The sequence below is a fragment of the Lemur catta genome, chromosome 1 (genome assembly GCF_020740605.2).
Source record: "Lemur catta isolate mLemCat1 chromosome 1, mLemCat1.pri, whole genome shotgun sequence".
NCBI lineage: Eukaryota > Metazoa > Chordata > Mammalia > Primates > Lemuridae > Lemur > Lemur catta.
Window position 1 is genome coordinate 135,141,188 of NC_059128.1, and position 17,089 is coordinate 135,158,276.

The following is a 17,089-nucleotide window of genomic DNA, read 5'->3' on the forward strand; positions in this document are numbered from 1 at the left end:
CTTACCGCTAGTGGGCTCATAGAATAGAATATGTCCAGAAAGAAAAAACGGTTTAAAGCACAAAGCAGCTCCTTACAAATGCAAATGTGCATGCCTGGCATAAACTGAGTACCTAACAACTGAGGACATTTGGGGTTAAATGTTTTGTACTAGAAATTTTCATAAACGTTAATTTTGGAAAAAAGTTTTCAGTTTGGTAAAAGAGTAAAATATTGGCATTGAAAGAAGACATGAAAAGAAAGTAAAACATATTTTAGGAATTATGGGAAAATAACATAACCTAGAGAGGCAACATTTCTATAAGAGGTAATAAAATGTAAGGATCAAGATTACAATCAAGCTCCATTATTTACCCTGTAAATTGGGGCAAATTACTACTTATGTTTTTAAGTACTAGGGCTATCAAGCAACTGCCTGCTACTAAGTATTCCTCTAAGAGCTCTGCACACGACTTAATGAGATGGGTACGTGATGGAGCCAGGATTCAAGCCCAGGGGTCTGGCTCCAGAGTCCATTCTTCTATCCACAACATTATACTGCCTCTAAGATGGGTTTTTAATAATAACAACAATATTAACAATTAACACTTAACTTACTGTGTGCTAATTATTGTGGTCTGTAAATACCAACTTAATTCTACCTTTGGGCCAAGGATGATTAGGATATTCTAAAATTTGGGAATGTTTTAAAAACCATTGTGATAAATTACTGTCATAGATATCTGAAGTTTTTTAGGCTACCTAGAAGCAAAAAGAGCACGGAATTAAGGTTTGAAAAATCTGGGTCCTGATCCTCTACTGGGGCCTCTGAGTATGACAGCACCTTCCCTATTGTCTCGGGCTGTTGAGAGCATCACATGAGATAATAGATGTCAAGAAGCCTTAAAAATGTAAAAACATTATTTCGATTAAAATATTATCATAAAGCAGGAGTTTGTCCTATTTCCCCAACAGGAACCCTACTCTTTATAAAATTTTATGGATACTGATTAGGAACATATTAACCCAGCTAAAAATTAGGTGTATTCTTTTCTGAAGCCATGAACAATAATATTTTAGGAAATGTGTGTGCTCTCCTTTCCATGCATTCTGAGTAGACCAAGGTGGGTGTGGCGCCCTCTAGGCACCTGGAAAGTGGAAGCCCTCAGCCAGCCATTCTCCACTCCAAAGGCTAATGGTGTAATTGGGGAACATGCAAGCCGTGGAGTTCTCTTTAGCTGCCCATCTTGGGCATTTCACTCATTAACACCTCCACCAGAGGGAGGGCAAGAGAAAGGAAAAGGACCCACACTTAAATCATGTGGCTACATGTTAACAGCTCCAGTGAGAGATTTGGTGAAACAATAGGTTTTGGGGTCACTGTAACTGAATGAAGATTGGAACTCACTGCAGGTTTCATGGTTGATATGACAGTTTTCTTTTTCCCAAACATGGATAAGCAAGAGCTAACAGTACTTCTAGCTTTGAAAGGCTGATATTTTCCTCCTTAGAGTATAGCTAATAAGTGTATGGATTTCTTATAATTTAACTTCTTAAAAGTATCCTTTGAAGTAGCCTTAGAAATTACCATAGCTATATTAATAACAACTATAAGATTACCTTGTACTCTAAGTCTCGCAATGTAGGCAAGACATTTTTAAAGATGGGAACTGTACCTTTGAAAGGTAAATTTTGGCTTTGTTAATGGCATAATAAAATATTGTTTTACTGAACTATTATTAAGGGAAAATGTCAAAGCCAGAAATAGAACCAAAGTATCCCCGCCCCTGGTGTAAGGTCATTCTGTAATAATCTATGAATGATTTCTATTCTGAATATAGAAGCTGGCAATTCTCATAGGCACAAGTGTTTGCCAGTGAAATTGCACAAGTGAAATTTGTAATTTGGGTTGAAGCATTTGCAAAACTATGTGTCTGAGGCAGTTAAGACCAATGACCCTCAGAGGTGTAAGTTGTTTTGTTTTTTTTGGGGGGAGGAAGTTTGGGGAAATGCTATGGACTTTATTTCTTATTCATAAAATACCAAAAAGACACATTATCTACTAGAAATTCTTTGTAAAAAAAGACTTTCATGCTGAATTGAATGGCTACAGAAATCCCACCTCACTTGCAAGCCATTTAACTATTATAAATCAAGAGAAGGGAATTAGTCCCCACAACAATTTCTAGGATTCTTCTTCACTTGTTACCTCTTGTAAACAAATAATGTAAATGATTTACTAATTTAATGTTCTGCATTTGCTAAATATATAACTCCTTATTTCTGTCCCCATGATTACTATCTATCTTCAATTGTCAATTTCTGAACTGGAAGGTACTAACATTACTTAATTCATTAAATACCGGGCCTAGCAAAGTGCCATACATAATAAATATTCTTGAATAATTTCTCTGCCCTCAGTTTATTATGATTATTTTCTCCTCTAGACTAGACTACTAGTGTTTATTTTTGGGTTTTTGTTTATTTTTTTGCCATTACTCAGTTACTTGATCGTAAACAATGTTATTATTTAAATGAAGAATATCCCCCTTTTTATATCTAGATTATGAACTTTAGGGTAGATTCCTGGGGCTTTTACTTCTTTTGAGATGCTCATAATAGCTACCACATCTTTTACACATAGAAATTACTACAAAACTATTCAAGAAATAAATGATGATTGTATCATGATTACTGATAAATATTTATACCTCAATAAATTCCTGGCTGATCAACTCACAAGAAGATACGTGTATGTGCCTATGTGAATATGCATAGAATGGAGAGAAGCATCTACAAAGAGAACACTTGGTGTGGAGCTCAGCTTCCAGAAATGCCACATTTTATCTCCGTGGTTAACATTACCTCTGGTGACTGGTCTATTCTTTGGCCATGATACCATCCTAAAAATTAATATCACTTATATTTTGGTAGGAATTATAAAATTTCAGCCCAGAGTTTATTCATAATCATGTATCAAACATTTTCTTTTGGATTCAGATTATTTTTCAGCATCAGAATCTCCAAAATTAAAATTTAGTGGCATGGTAGTCATAGACATCAGCATTTTAAGAGTTTATTTCTAAATTTTAAGAAAAAATATGAAGAAAAAATCCATGCACAAGTTTTTATTTTATCCTAAGAATCGTGACTTTCATTTATAAGTATTCCAATTTTTCTTAAAAGTAGGAGACAGTTTTTTAAAATGTTTCCTCCCACCCAACTAAATATGAGCTAGAACATCCTGTGAAAATACTATGCAATCTGGAGAAACCCATATTACCAACTAGGGAAATGAATTATGTTTTTATCATTTTGGAATAGAATTGCTAAATTCCAACCATTCTAACTAGAAAACTGTGCTAGCTGTTTATTTTTAATATTAAAAACCTAATCCAGAGTGACCAAACTTTTTCACCACAATAAATAAAAAGTCCTAGCTTTCCTTTTCATCTTCATTGGACAAAAGTGAGAAAGACACCTAAAGCCCTCTCTATTTCTGGGTTCAAGAAACTCTGGGTATTGTTTAATATTCCCTAGCACTGTAGATTCCATTCCTCTTTTCCTATAATTGTCTGCATTCCTTGCTAATCCAAAAGTCAACTAACCAAGGGTTCTTCCTTCAGATAGGAAAAGATTGCAGGGTAATATGTGGCAATTCACATCTGGGATAGATAGTAGGCTAGATGCAGGCTTACATAACTTTTCTCCTAAAAGATTTTTTCAATTATATTTTAATTTTTTAAACTTGCAACATAAAAGGAAAAAATAAACACTGAAACTAAGAAAGGGCCCAATCTCATACCACAGTTTATGAATCCATTCTCATGCCTTCTTCCAGCTTCCTTCTGTGGCTTCTCATTGGTTGACTCCAACAAGAAGTCAGAGGCACTCAAAGATAATTCATCTGCCCTTTTTTATTTTAATATAAATAGAAAATTTAGATAGCAAATTTGATCAAAGATAAATGGAAAGGAAATAAAAAGACTGATGTAAGCCTTTTAAATTGTGGGCAGTGGGGAGACAAAATAAAGGAACAGCCAGGTGTGGTGGCTCATGCCTGTAATCATAGCACTTTGGGAGGCTGAGGCGGGAGTATCATTCGAGATCAGGAGTTCGAGACCAGCCTGAGCAAGAGTGAGACCCCATCTTTACCAAAATCAGAAAAAGAATTAGTTGGGTGTGGTGGCACATGTTTGTAGTCCCACCTACTCGAGAGGCTGAGGCAGGAGAATCACTCGAGCCCAGGAGTTTGAGATTGCAGTGAGCTGTGATGATGCCACTGCACTCTAGCCAGGGCGATAGAATGAAATTCTGTCTCAGAAACAAAGAAAGAAAGGAGGATATTATTCTAAAGAAAGAGAAATTATGTATTATGGAAGAAGACTAACACCAGTGAACAGAAGAAAAATAGAGACAAAGGTTTCATACCCTGAAGAAAATAAAATATATCAAAAGGGAAATCACAAGAGAATGAATTAAATATCATGAAGTTAAAAGAGCTAAGAGAAGATATTGAGCAGGAAAAAATCATACTATTGCAGAATTAATGAATGAATTAGAAGTAAGAAGAAATAAGAAATATCCAGCAGGAAATAGTGAGATGTAGGATGGTTTTTTAGACAGGAGATGAAAAATATGGAGGACAAATAACAGAAATTTGATTTAGAGAAATTGATGTCTCTTCCATTGTGTCCCTGAATATAAAAAATGAGACAGAATTGATGTCTCTGACAGTTTAGAACTAATGAAACTAAAAAAATTTTTTGAAGATATAATGTGGAAGGATGCTAAATGTCCCCCAGTATCTGTTCTCTCCTTCTTCCATTATAATAGCATTTTAGCTGGGCACATTGTTAACAAGTTAGTCTTTACTTCACAGCCTTCCTTCTATCTAGGTGTGTCTAGGCGTGGCCATATGACTACATTCTAGGCTATGAATGTGGGCGGGATGATCCTGTGTGGCTTTGGAGGTCTTCCCTTAAGAGGATTACCCTTCCCCTCCTTCACAGGGGGCTGGAGATAGGGTTGCCAGGTTTAGCAAATAAAAACAAGGAGCATTCAGCTCAATTCAAATTTCAGATAAGCAACAAATACATTTTTAGCATAAGTGTGTCTCAATTATTGCATGTGACACACACTAAAAAATTGTTGATTCTTGCCTTAGACATTTTTATACTAAAAAAATTGTCCTTTATCTGAAATTTAAATTGAGCTGGCTGTCATATTTTATCTGAGAACCCTACTGGAGATAGAACTGGGCATCTGCCTTTGACCCAGAAAGAGAAGCCACCTGAGGAAGAGGCATTCTAACAACCTGAATTGTCCACTTTTAGATTGTCCCCTGAAAAACACATTACTTTCTTTGTAGTCACTTTTTACATAAATACCATTGTATTTTTAAGATCTTTTTGGTCCTAAATGATATGTGAAAACTTTCTTGCAATTCCAAGGATTAAAAGGACTTACTGTGTTTTAGGAATTATTGAAAGAGAATAATTACTTGGGGGAAGTTACTAAATTTGGGGTATAAGAAAAGGAATCCTACAAGCAAATCAAAGTAAATTACCTAAAGCAGGGGTTGGCAAAATATGACACACAGACCAAATCCAGTCTGCCTCTGGTTTTTATAAATAAAGTTTTATGGAAAGACAGTCACACTCATTCATTTATACGTTGTCTATCGCTACTTTAGCACTGTAACAGCAGAACTGAGTAATCGCGACAGACTGTAAGGCCTGCAAAGTCTAAAATATTTTCTATCTGGTTCTTTACAAAAAAAATTTTCTGACCCCCGACCCAAAAGAAAATCATTACTGACCTCAGAATTCTTCTCAGCATTAATTGATATTAAAAGAATTTTTTTAAAAAAAATATAACTTAAAGATCAAATCATGTAGTTGTTACACATTTAAAAACAGCTGAAAAGCAGTTTAGGCTGGGCATGGTGGCTCACACCTGTAATCCCAGCACTTTGGGAGCCTGAGGCAAGAGGATCGCTTGAGGCCAGCAGTTCAAGACCAGCCTAGGCAACATAGTGAGACACACCCTGTCCCCGCCCCTGTCTCTACAAAAAATTTAAAAAATTAGTCAGGTGTGGTGGCACGTACCTGTAGTCCCAGCTACTCAGGAGGCTGAGGTGAGAGGATCACTTGAGCCCAGGAGTTCAAGGCTGCAGTTAGCTATGATTTGTGCCACTGCACCCTAGCCTAGGTAACAGAGCAAGACCCTGTCTCGTAAAAAGAATGTTTTTTTAAGCAGCTGAAAGACATTCTCAAATATGTGAAGATTCAGGAAATATATCACCTTTCTGCAAAACAATGATGTGATATGATAGTAGAATCAAAGAGATGGTTCAAACTATGAATAAATATAAAAGGACCAATAGTGAAACTGAAACAACTCTGTTGTAACATAGACTGTAAATGTTATAAATCTTGAAAGAAAAGAACTACAGTGAAAAGTAATCATACTATAACTATTTTAATACTAGAATAAAAACAAGAATACAAATTGAGAGGTGGAAGGGGTAGGAGAGGTGGGAACAGTGTTGATTGCTCTAATTTTTTCATTAGCTCAAGGGGGTTATGGAAGTAATATTCTATTGTTACTCAGGCTGCCTTAAATAATGGTTGAGTGACTAAATAATTAGAAACAAAGATAAGCTGCAGACTGTCACAAGATACATGCAACTGATACAACCCCATCTAGAGTTTATGAAGAGCCCCTATAAACCGATAAAATAGAGAAGATAAATAGCAATTCATGGAAAAGAAAATACATGTTGCTACTACGCAGAATAAAAAAATTCTCAGTATCACTGGAATCAGGAGAGTGCAAATTAAAATGATAATGAGACCATTTCAAACCCATCAGATGGGCAAAAATAAGTCTGATAACATTGAGAGTTGAAGTGTTGATGAAAACAGAAGCTCTTAACACTCCAGATAGGACGTATAAATTCATTACACCAGCAAATGGCAATGCAAGTTGCTCAGGCCCCAAACCCTGGATTGTCTGCAAAATCTGAAATGTCTAGTAGCTCCACCTCGATATCCAATAGGGGTCTCAAATTTAAGATGCCCTAATCTGCTCTTCCCACATTAAGTGGCAATTCCGTTCATCCTATTGCTGGAGACCAAAAACTTCAAGGCAGCCTTGATCCTGCTTTCTCTTGCACCCCCACGCCCACATCAGTAAACTCTGTCACCTCCAACATGACATTATAGCCAGAACCTGATCACCTCCACTGCTATCACCCAAGTCCAAGCCAAGTCATCTATCATCTGGATTATGGTGACAACCTTTAGTCTTCCAGCTTCTTGTCTTTCCTAGAGTCTACTCTCAACACAGGAGCCAGGGTCAGCCTTTTGGAACCTAAATCAGATTATGTCACTTCTTTGCTTAAAACACTCTATTGGCTTCCCATTTCACTCAGATAAGAAGCCAAAATCCTTACAGTGGTTTACACTGGCCCTATTTGATCCACGTCCAGGCTACGCCAATCTGCTTGTTGTTCATCAAACACCCAGTTTGCCCGCAACACACCTGCAGCACCTATGGCTTGCACCTGCCACTGCCCAGATTAGAATGTGCTTCTCCCCAGATATCTACTCAGGTCTCCTCCTCATTTCATTCAGGCCTTTGCTCAAATGTCACTGTATTAAACAGGTCTTCCCTGACGACCCTACTTAAATAGCACTATATCCACCCACCCCAATAGCTCTCTATCTACCTCTTACACATTTATTTTTCAAAGAACTTATGCCACCTGGTGTTTTATATTTTTATTTATTGCCTATCTTCCCAGACTAGAATGCAAACCTCAGAAGAGCAGGAGACAGGCCTTTTTTATTTATTGCTGTATCCCAAGTGCCTGGAACAGATCCTGGCATAGGCCAGATACCCAATAAAATGTGTGTTGAAAAGTGAATGAATAATCACTTTGGAAAGCACATTTTTAAAGATAGTAGCTAGGAAAGTTGAGGATGCCCATATCCTTCTACAGAAAAATTCTACCCCTGGGTGTCAACCAAGAAAAATTGTCCCTTCTGTATACAAGCAGAGAAGTATAAAACTATCCCTTTCTAGAAAGTATAAGTAACCTGTTCTTCTGTAGGTGAGAGGATAAAGTCAGTTTTATGTAGGCAATACAAGTCAGTAGAAAAGGCAGATGTATGGCTGAGAAAGGAGCTATATTTTTAGCATATTTAGATAAGGCACCTCCTTGTTCTCATATAAGATCAATACAGTATGCCCTTGGCATTCCCAAGAAATACCTACAAATAGCTTAACCAACTGCCAGATTCACAGATGTAACTGAAGGAACCGTATCCCCGAGCTCCTAAGAACTTTAGGGGCTCACTGCGAATGGAGATGAGAATGGGAGAATAAATGTTTCTACAATTCCTCCTCTGCCTCCAGAGATAATCAGAGGGGGACATGGTCTTGTATATGGTAAAGAAAAACTATAATTTCAACATCTCAGCCAGTTTGTCCTAAAGGCGTTATGAGGGACCTTGTCTTCCACTTCCTCATTCTCTTGTCTTAATTGTGCGTAGGCCCAGAGTCGTCATGTAGAATGTGCTTTCTACCCTGAGCAGGCACAGCTGTGCAGATTTTGTTGCTTCTAAGAAACTGGTCTTTTCTCTTAATATGGATGCACACTGTTATCTGTCTCTGAGGATTGTCTGTCCTTGGGACAGGAATGTGAACGTGTGTGAGGGGACGTAAGTGGGTGAATCTGTGTAGTGGGTGTGTCTGAGCACGTTTCTCAAGCGTTACTCACAAGGATTCCTAGCCTCAGGGAAAAGGAGGACTTTTACCTTACTTTGATAAGCAGATGCCAAAACCAACCCTGAACAGTTCTGCCTGTCAAAGCTCACCTGGATGATTCCGCTGAGACCTTTAAGTGGCCTCTTACGTGAGGTATTGTGTAAAGCTGGAATTAGCAAGGTAGGGCCAAATCTGGCCCACTGCTTATTTTTATAAATAAAGTTTTATTGGAACACAGCCATGCCCATTTGTTTATGTGTAAACATAACTCCTTTTTCTCCCCCCCCCCTTTCTTTTTCTTTTACTTCTACTTTTGTCTGGTTTTGAGTTTGTACATAACTGCTTTTATGTCTGTAGCTGCTTTTATGTTACTGTGGCAGAGTTGAGTAATCGGGATTCAGACCATAGAACGCATGAAACCTAAAATATTTACCATCTAGCTTTTTGCAGAAAACATTTGCTGACCTGTGGTCTAAAGTCAGCACTTCCAAAGAGAAAATTGCATATTATATCAACGTTACTCTAGAAAATCCTTTAGGAAGTGGAGGTGGATCCATTGTCACCCAGTAAGCCCCTGGAGGATGTCATTGTTTTTTCCATTGAATGGTCCGTGAAGTGGTTGCACATGTCTAGGGATCATGTGGTATGAAAAATGCATCCATCTATTAATAATAGCAGAATTACTCTTAGCACAGAGAGACGAGAAGCTTGGGGAAATGCCACCAATGAAAGACATGCAGATTCACGTGTCCCATCTCATTTGCACTGTTGGTTGAAAGCTTTTGAAGAAGGTAGGCAGTGTCATCTGAACTACACAAATTGTCATTGCTCTCTATTTTTTAAAGGAGGGGTGTCTAGTAGTTGAATGCGAGTAAGTTAAGTGGATGCATGCTGCAACTTCATTCTGGGAAATGTACTAGTAGAGTTTGGGATGCTATGGATTGCCCTGGTTAGGGAAGGAAGTTATCTCAGAGGGAGGGAAAGATTTTTCCAGTTGTATAAAGAATTGGAGAAGAAAGGTCTTTCTGCAGAAATAAGAAGTGGATCTCAGTAAATCTCATATGCTCAGGTGAGGTACTCTGGAAAACCAAAGGATGGGGCAATAAATGGAAGTTTGCCTTTCCCTAAACTACTTCTCTGCCCAGCATGGCAGGAAAATTTTGTATCAAGGAAGTACAAGGTTTTCTGCAGCAACCAGCTGCAAAATGAATAGAGGCTTAACACAAAAGCTAGCAGGTCCCTGGAAGGGAACAAGAGACACAGCTACGTGGTTGTGTGATTTGGGAACAAACATGAGATTAACTTGCGATTTCTTTTTGCCCACATATACTATAGAAAGGGGACTGACTCTTGAAAGGCATGGAGAATGTGAGCTCTCCAGGGAAAGAGGGTAAATCCATGAGTTCCATAAACATGGAAATGCTTTACAATGGAATGTTTTTGAGGTCTATCTTCATAAAACAAGGTAACTGCTCTTTTCATTTTCATCAATATTTCTTTCTCACTTGGAGGCCATTTTTAACCAGGAGATAAAGGTGGTCTGCAACAGGGAGACCCATGGTGGGTAGCTACGGCAACACTGGATTGAGGTGTGGATGCTCCTGCTCGGCTAGAGCAGCACACCCCACGTGGATTTGTGCTTCTGCCCAGTGACAACTGGCTACACATCAGAGACCTAGAATTTATCCTCGGGAGCCCAAATTGTAAAATCCAATTTACTACTTTAAAACTGGGCTGTCTTATCACTCAGGGGGCAACTTAGAACCTTGATGCAAAGTCTGATTTAGAAGTCTAATCATGTTTTTGAAAATGCAGATTCATCAAGCTAGGAATTGAGTTGACAAACATGGCAAGTTAAGTAGCACCTGACTTGTCAGCCTGCACATTCGAATCTTCTGGGAATTTAAAAAACTCCTGAGGCTCAGCCCACCGTGGGGACGGATCAGTTCAGGCTCTCTGGGAGTGGGACCCAGGCAGCAGGATGGTTTTAATCCCTTCAGGTGATCCCATTGTGCCACCCGGGCTGGGAACCACTTGCTCGAGGGGTTAAGCAGTGGATAAGGGAATGGTGACATCACAGAAGCCATCAGAGACTTGACACTTCGAAAAGCGTGAAAGGTTTTGCATCTTGCTTTCTCTTATTCTAGAGCAGAAGGCATTTAGAAGTTCTTACTTAGTCCAGAAATGTGAACTGTTCTGTTTGGACTTCATTAAAGCACGTGTGGGCGATGTTGCCATGAGATCACTTCAGCCATCTGGCCAGGCAACAGGAAGTTATTCCAGTTTTGTATAAAATGAAACAAGTGGGGTGAAGCCGCACTGAAAAGTTACCCAAGTAGCTTTGATTTTCTGAGTGGTAATAGGAGGGAGTTCATCTCTCTGAAGGGATTTGTTTCCTTCTCTCTTATTTCCATAGAAAATATTTCTAAGGCTAAGATTTAATTTGATTGGATTGTGACTTTTATATTAGGAAATAAACTAATATTCCAAAGGCTTTTCTTAATAAAAACATAAAGTTCAGCTTCTTAGTCTCATGGAGAAGAATGTATAAATCCAATTAATGGGCACTTAAAGTGAATATTGAAACACTATTAAAACAGAAACAAATTAATTCTCTTATTGGAATTTTCTTTGTGGCCTGCAATACAAACACTTGTGTTTGTACTTGTAAAAGAAGTTCATGCATTTGAGGTGACTATGGAATCCTTTGGAAACAAATTTTTGTATATTTGCTAAATTAAGCTCATTAGTTATTAGTTTTTCTATATTATTGCTTATTTTTAATCTGGTGGATTTGTCAGGACTGAAAATGTATCTATCCCTTTTGCCTTAAGTATTGTCAATGGGCTTTGTTTTGCTCTGTATTTTGTGCTATAAAGTTTTATACTTATTCTTAAACATGGATAACTATTAATATAAAATAAATATTCCATGTAATTGTTTCCTTTACACCAACTTGTATAACAATTATATTATTCTTTCTGCTCTCTTTTTGTTTATTTCTTTCCATTCCCTTATTTTTGAATTTTTTGTTTTATTTTATTTTAGGAGTATCTGTTTTACATAACATAAAATTGGATTTGATTTTGTGTTCAATCCAATTTGAGGGTCTCTCTCTTTTTATGTTTTAGCGACAAGATCTTGCTCTGTCACCCAGGCTGGAGTGCAGTGATGCAATCATAGCTCACTGTAACCTCAAACTCTTGGAGTCAAGTGATCCTCCTGCCTCAGCTTCCCAAGTAGCTGGGACTACAAGTGTATACCACCATGCCTGGCTAATTTTTTATTTTTTGTAGGGACAAGGTTTCAGTATGTTGCCCAGGCTGGTCTCAAACTCCTGACCTCAAGCAATCCTCCCACCTCGGCCTCCTAGAGTGCTGAGATTATAGGCATGAGCCACTGGGCCCAGCCAAAGAGTCTCTCTTTTTTAACTGGAGTTCTAAAATCCACTGTGACTTAGTGTGAGTGCTGAACTATTACTTTTGCCATCTTATTTTATGCTATTCATTTTAAAAACTTTAGTTGACAAAAACTATATATATTTACAGTGTACAACGTGATGTCTCCATATAGGCATATGTGTGGCATGGCCAAATCGAACTAATCAACATATCAACTACCTCCCACACTCATCATTTCTCTGTAGCGAGAACACTCAAAATCCACCCTCCTAGAACCTTCAAGTATACAATACACTGTCATCACCCACAGTCTCCATGTTGTGTAATAGATCTGTTGAACTTATTCCTGTTGTCTAAAATTTTGTATCCTTTGACCAACATCTCCCCAGTCTCTGACTCACTCCCACCTCAACCCCCTGCCAGTCCTGGTAACCACCATTCCACTCTCTGCTTCTAGGAGTTCTGTATTTTTTCGTTTCCATATGTAAGTGAGATCATGTGGTATTTGCCTTTCTGTGCCTGGCTTATTTCACTTATCGTTATGTTCTCCAGGTTCATCAATGTTGTTGCAAATGACGGGATTTCCTTTTTTTCAAAGGCTAAATGGAATTTTATTTTGTATGTATACCACGTTTTCTTTATCCATTCATCCACTGATGGATGCTTAGGTTGATTCCATATTGTGGCTGTTGTGAATAGTGCTACAGTGAACACAGAAGTGCAGATATATCGTAAACATACCAATTTCTTTCCCTTTGAATATATACCCAGAGTGGGATTGCTGATCATATGGTAGTTCTATTTTTAATTTTTTAAGGAACCTCCATCTATTTTCCATAATGGCTGTACCAATTCAGATTCCCACCAACACACAAGGGTTCCCTTTTCTCAACATCTTCACCAACACTTATTATCTTTCATCTTTTTCACAGTAGCCATTCCAACAGGTGGTTTCTCATTATGGTGTCAATTTGCATTTCCCTAATGACTAGTGATGTTGAGCATTTTTTCACATACCTGTTGGTCATTTGTATGTCTGCTTTTGAGAAATCTCTGTGTTGGTTCTTTGTCTATTTTTTAAGCCGGTTGTTTTCTTGCTGTTATGCTATTCATTTTTAATGCTTTTATACTATTTCCTCTTTATCTTTTTTCCTGTCTTTTCTCCTATATCAACCCAAATTATTTGCATTCTTTTTCTTCCTGTGATTTTGAGGTTATATATTTTATTCTTATTTTGACTATTGTTATTTTTACTATGGATATACTAATCTCTTCCTTTATGTCTCCCATTTTTCAGATCTAAGGTTTTCTTAAACTATTGTAGAATATTAGATTTAAATTATATTATCCATGTAATTCTTTTTCTTAAAGAAAAGCTTTTCAATATTTATTTTATTCATCACCATAATATTAACTATTCAGTCATAATGCTGTTTTATTTATGTTATTGATTATATCATATCTTTTAATGTGCTCTTAGTTTGCTTAAGTCCTATTTTTTTAACCTCAATTTGAAGAACTTCTTCAAGCACTGCCACCACCCCCATCCCCACTCCCACCCCCACCCCCACCCCCATAGTAGATACTAGAGTGGTAAATCTTAGCTTGCCTTTTTGTTACTCTTGAACATAATAAGTATGGTTTTCTGGATTTAGGCACATTATCTATTTCTTTCCTCCTTTTTTTTTTTTTTTTTTTATGGAGAGGAGTCTGGCTATGTAGCCCAGGCTGTAATGCAGTGGCAATTCATAGGTGTGATCATAGCTCACTACAGCCTCAAACTCTTGGGCTCCAGTAATTCTCCCCAGTAGCTGGGACTACAGGTGTGTGCCACTGCACCTGGCCTCTGTTTCGTAATTAAATCTTTTATTTTGGAGAAATGGTAGAGTCACATGCAGTTGTAAGAAATCCCAGTTTTCCTCAATGGTAAAATCTTGCAAAACTATCGTATGACCAGGATATTGACATGGGCACAGTCATGATAGACAACACGTCCCTCACCTTGAGGATCCCTCAGGTTGCTGTTTCTTTTTCAGCCATTCCCACTCCTCTCCTGCCCCCAAAACCCTTCTTAACTCTTGGCCACCATTAATTTGTTCTTTGTTTCTAGACTTTTGTCATTTCAAAAATGTTATATAAATGGAATCATATAGTCTGCAACCTTTTGGAATCTTTTCTTTTTTCACTCAGCATAATTCTCTGAGGATTCATCCAGGTGGTTGCATGTATCAATGGTTTTTTTTCCTTTTTATTGCTGAGTAATAGTCCATGGCATGGACGTATCAAAGTTGGTTTAACCATCCACCTATTGAAGGTCAAGTGGGTTGCTTCCAGCTTTGGGCTATTACAAATAAAGCTGCTGTAAACCGTGTGTACAAATCTATGTGTGAATACAAATTTTCATTTCTCTGGGATAAATGCACAATGGTGCAATTGCTGAGTCATACAATAATTACATGTTTTTAAAGAAACTGCCAAAGTGCTTTCCAGAGTGATTGTACCATTTTACATTCCCAACAGCAATGTATGAGTGATGTAGTTTCTCTGCATCCTTGCCAGGATTTGGGGTTATCATTATTTTTTATCATAGCCATTCTGATAGGTTTGTAGTGATATGGTGGTTTTAATTTGCATTTCCCTAGTGGCTATTGATGTATAACATCTTTCCACATGCTCTTATGTTGGTTTTATATATTATGCCCAAAGTTTTCAACTGTATTTAGAAGCAGCAGGAAGGAAAAGTACCACATTGTTTCTTCTGATGGGTCAAAATAGACCGGTGGTTAAGAGATCAAGTTCTGCTCTCACATGGCCAAGGTCCAAATGCTATTTACCTTAACGATGTCTGGCTTTGTAACCTTGGGCAACCTCTCTTTCCTCACTTTCCAATTTTCAAAGTGGAGATAACACCTACCTTGTTTTGAGGATTTGATGGGCCAATCCATGCAAAGCACTTCAAATGACATGTGCAATTATTTTTGGTTATTATACAGACTCCATATGCATTTCATAAAACTGGTAATATAGGTTTGCAATATTTTAAAATGTGCTTTGCTTCATTCTGATACTTAATATTTGGAAAATAATTTTGATGCCAACTTATTTTTGCTTTTTTAAAGTAACCTTTTCTGGGTGTGTCAGTGTAGCTTGTGGGATTTTTGTTTTTCCTTCCAATTCCAAGCTGTCATCGGTCTATGTATGGGGGAGTGTCTCTTCACGCTTGGCAAAAACTTGATAAACCCTTTTCAATCTCAAACCACAAGTGCTTCTGCAACTCACAGAATCATACACAGATCTGGTTCAGATTCCCTGAATTTCTAAGCATGCACAAGCCACATTTCTTTACCTAACATTAAGTTCCTTTAACCTTTTCAGAAATTGGTAAGAGATGGCTATACAGAAAGGAAGTGCATTTGGAACCTGATTATTCTAACTCAAACCCAAAGATATAAACAAGGTTTACTAGCATTGACTATTCTTCTAAAGTTCATAGTAAGATAATATTTCAAGTATTTTTAAATTTATGTATCTTTAAAATTATAATATATACCCTTAAACTTTTTTTTTTTGAGACAAAGTCTCACTCTGTCACCCAGGCTGCAGTGCAGTGGTGCAAACATAGCTCACTGTAACCTCAAACTCTTGGGGTCAAGTGATCCTCCTGCCTCAGCCTCCTGAGTAGCTGAGACTACAGACACACACCACCATGCCCAGCTAATTTTTTCTATTTTTAGTAGAGACAGAGTCTTGCTCTTACTCAGGCTGGTCTCAAACTTCTGACCTCAAGCGATCCTCCCATCTTGACTTCCCAGAGTGCTAGGATTACAGGAGTGAACCACCACGCCCAGCCCTTACACCCTTAAACTTAAGGATAGAAAAACTTCTTTTGTGAACGACAAGAAAGGGACAACCAAACCGTTAATAACATAACAATCATTTCATAGCACTTCCCAATCAGTGTCCAATCCTTAAAAGATAGCTACACATTATGTAAGAAGTATCTTCACATTTTTTCATATTTATTTTACAACAAATAGAACACAAAATTCTAAACTGAGTTTGATTAAATGCACAAAGCTATCTCCATGGGGAATGGACATTTGGCTCCATGGCTAAAACCATGGATTGGTAAATAAATTATGACACATATCTAAAGTAAATATTATGTGGCTGTTAAAATGAATTAGATATATGTGCACTGATATACAAGGTGGGAGTAGATGCAGAATTATCTTATATGAGGAAAGTAGATTATATATGTGTGTGTATATTCAAAAACATTTGTGGAAAGGCATTTATTGGCAGGAAACTATAAACAAACTGAAAAGTGGGACAAAGTGCTAGGTGGTGGGATGGAGATTTATTTTATAACTTACATTATTTGAAAACTATTAACATTGCGCATTACAAACACAATTTTTTCAAGAGTCTTAATGCATCACCACAAAAAACAGGCTGTTTAGATGTTCATAGAGAACATTCACTACTTCCGTTAAACAAGGAGAAAACAGACATGGACGGCAGGATCTATATGAATATAGCAATAAGTGATGGTGCCAAATTCTGTATTTATTTAAGATGCTATGTTTTCTTTGTGTCTCTTAACAACAAGCTGTTAGACCCAGTTTATAATAAGGAAAACAAAGAAAAATCTTGGCTGTCATTGCACTGAACCCATACTATCTTTAATACATTTACATAGCTATCTTGGAAGTACCTATTTGCTGCCTGATTTTAAAAGAATTATAGGCTTTTTTAATGAGAAGGAGGAGGAACTTAAGACTCAGTTAATGAAGGGAAAAGAGTGAAGCAACAGGAAAAAGGCAACAGGGAAGTCTTTAGTTTTATAACACTCCAGAGAGAAGACTCCTGCTTATTCCTCACAGGCAGAAAGCCACTACACAAAACATGACAAAAAGCCACCAGGGAAGCAGA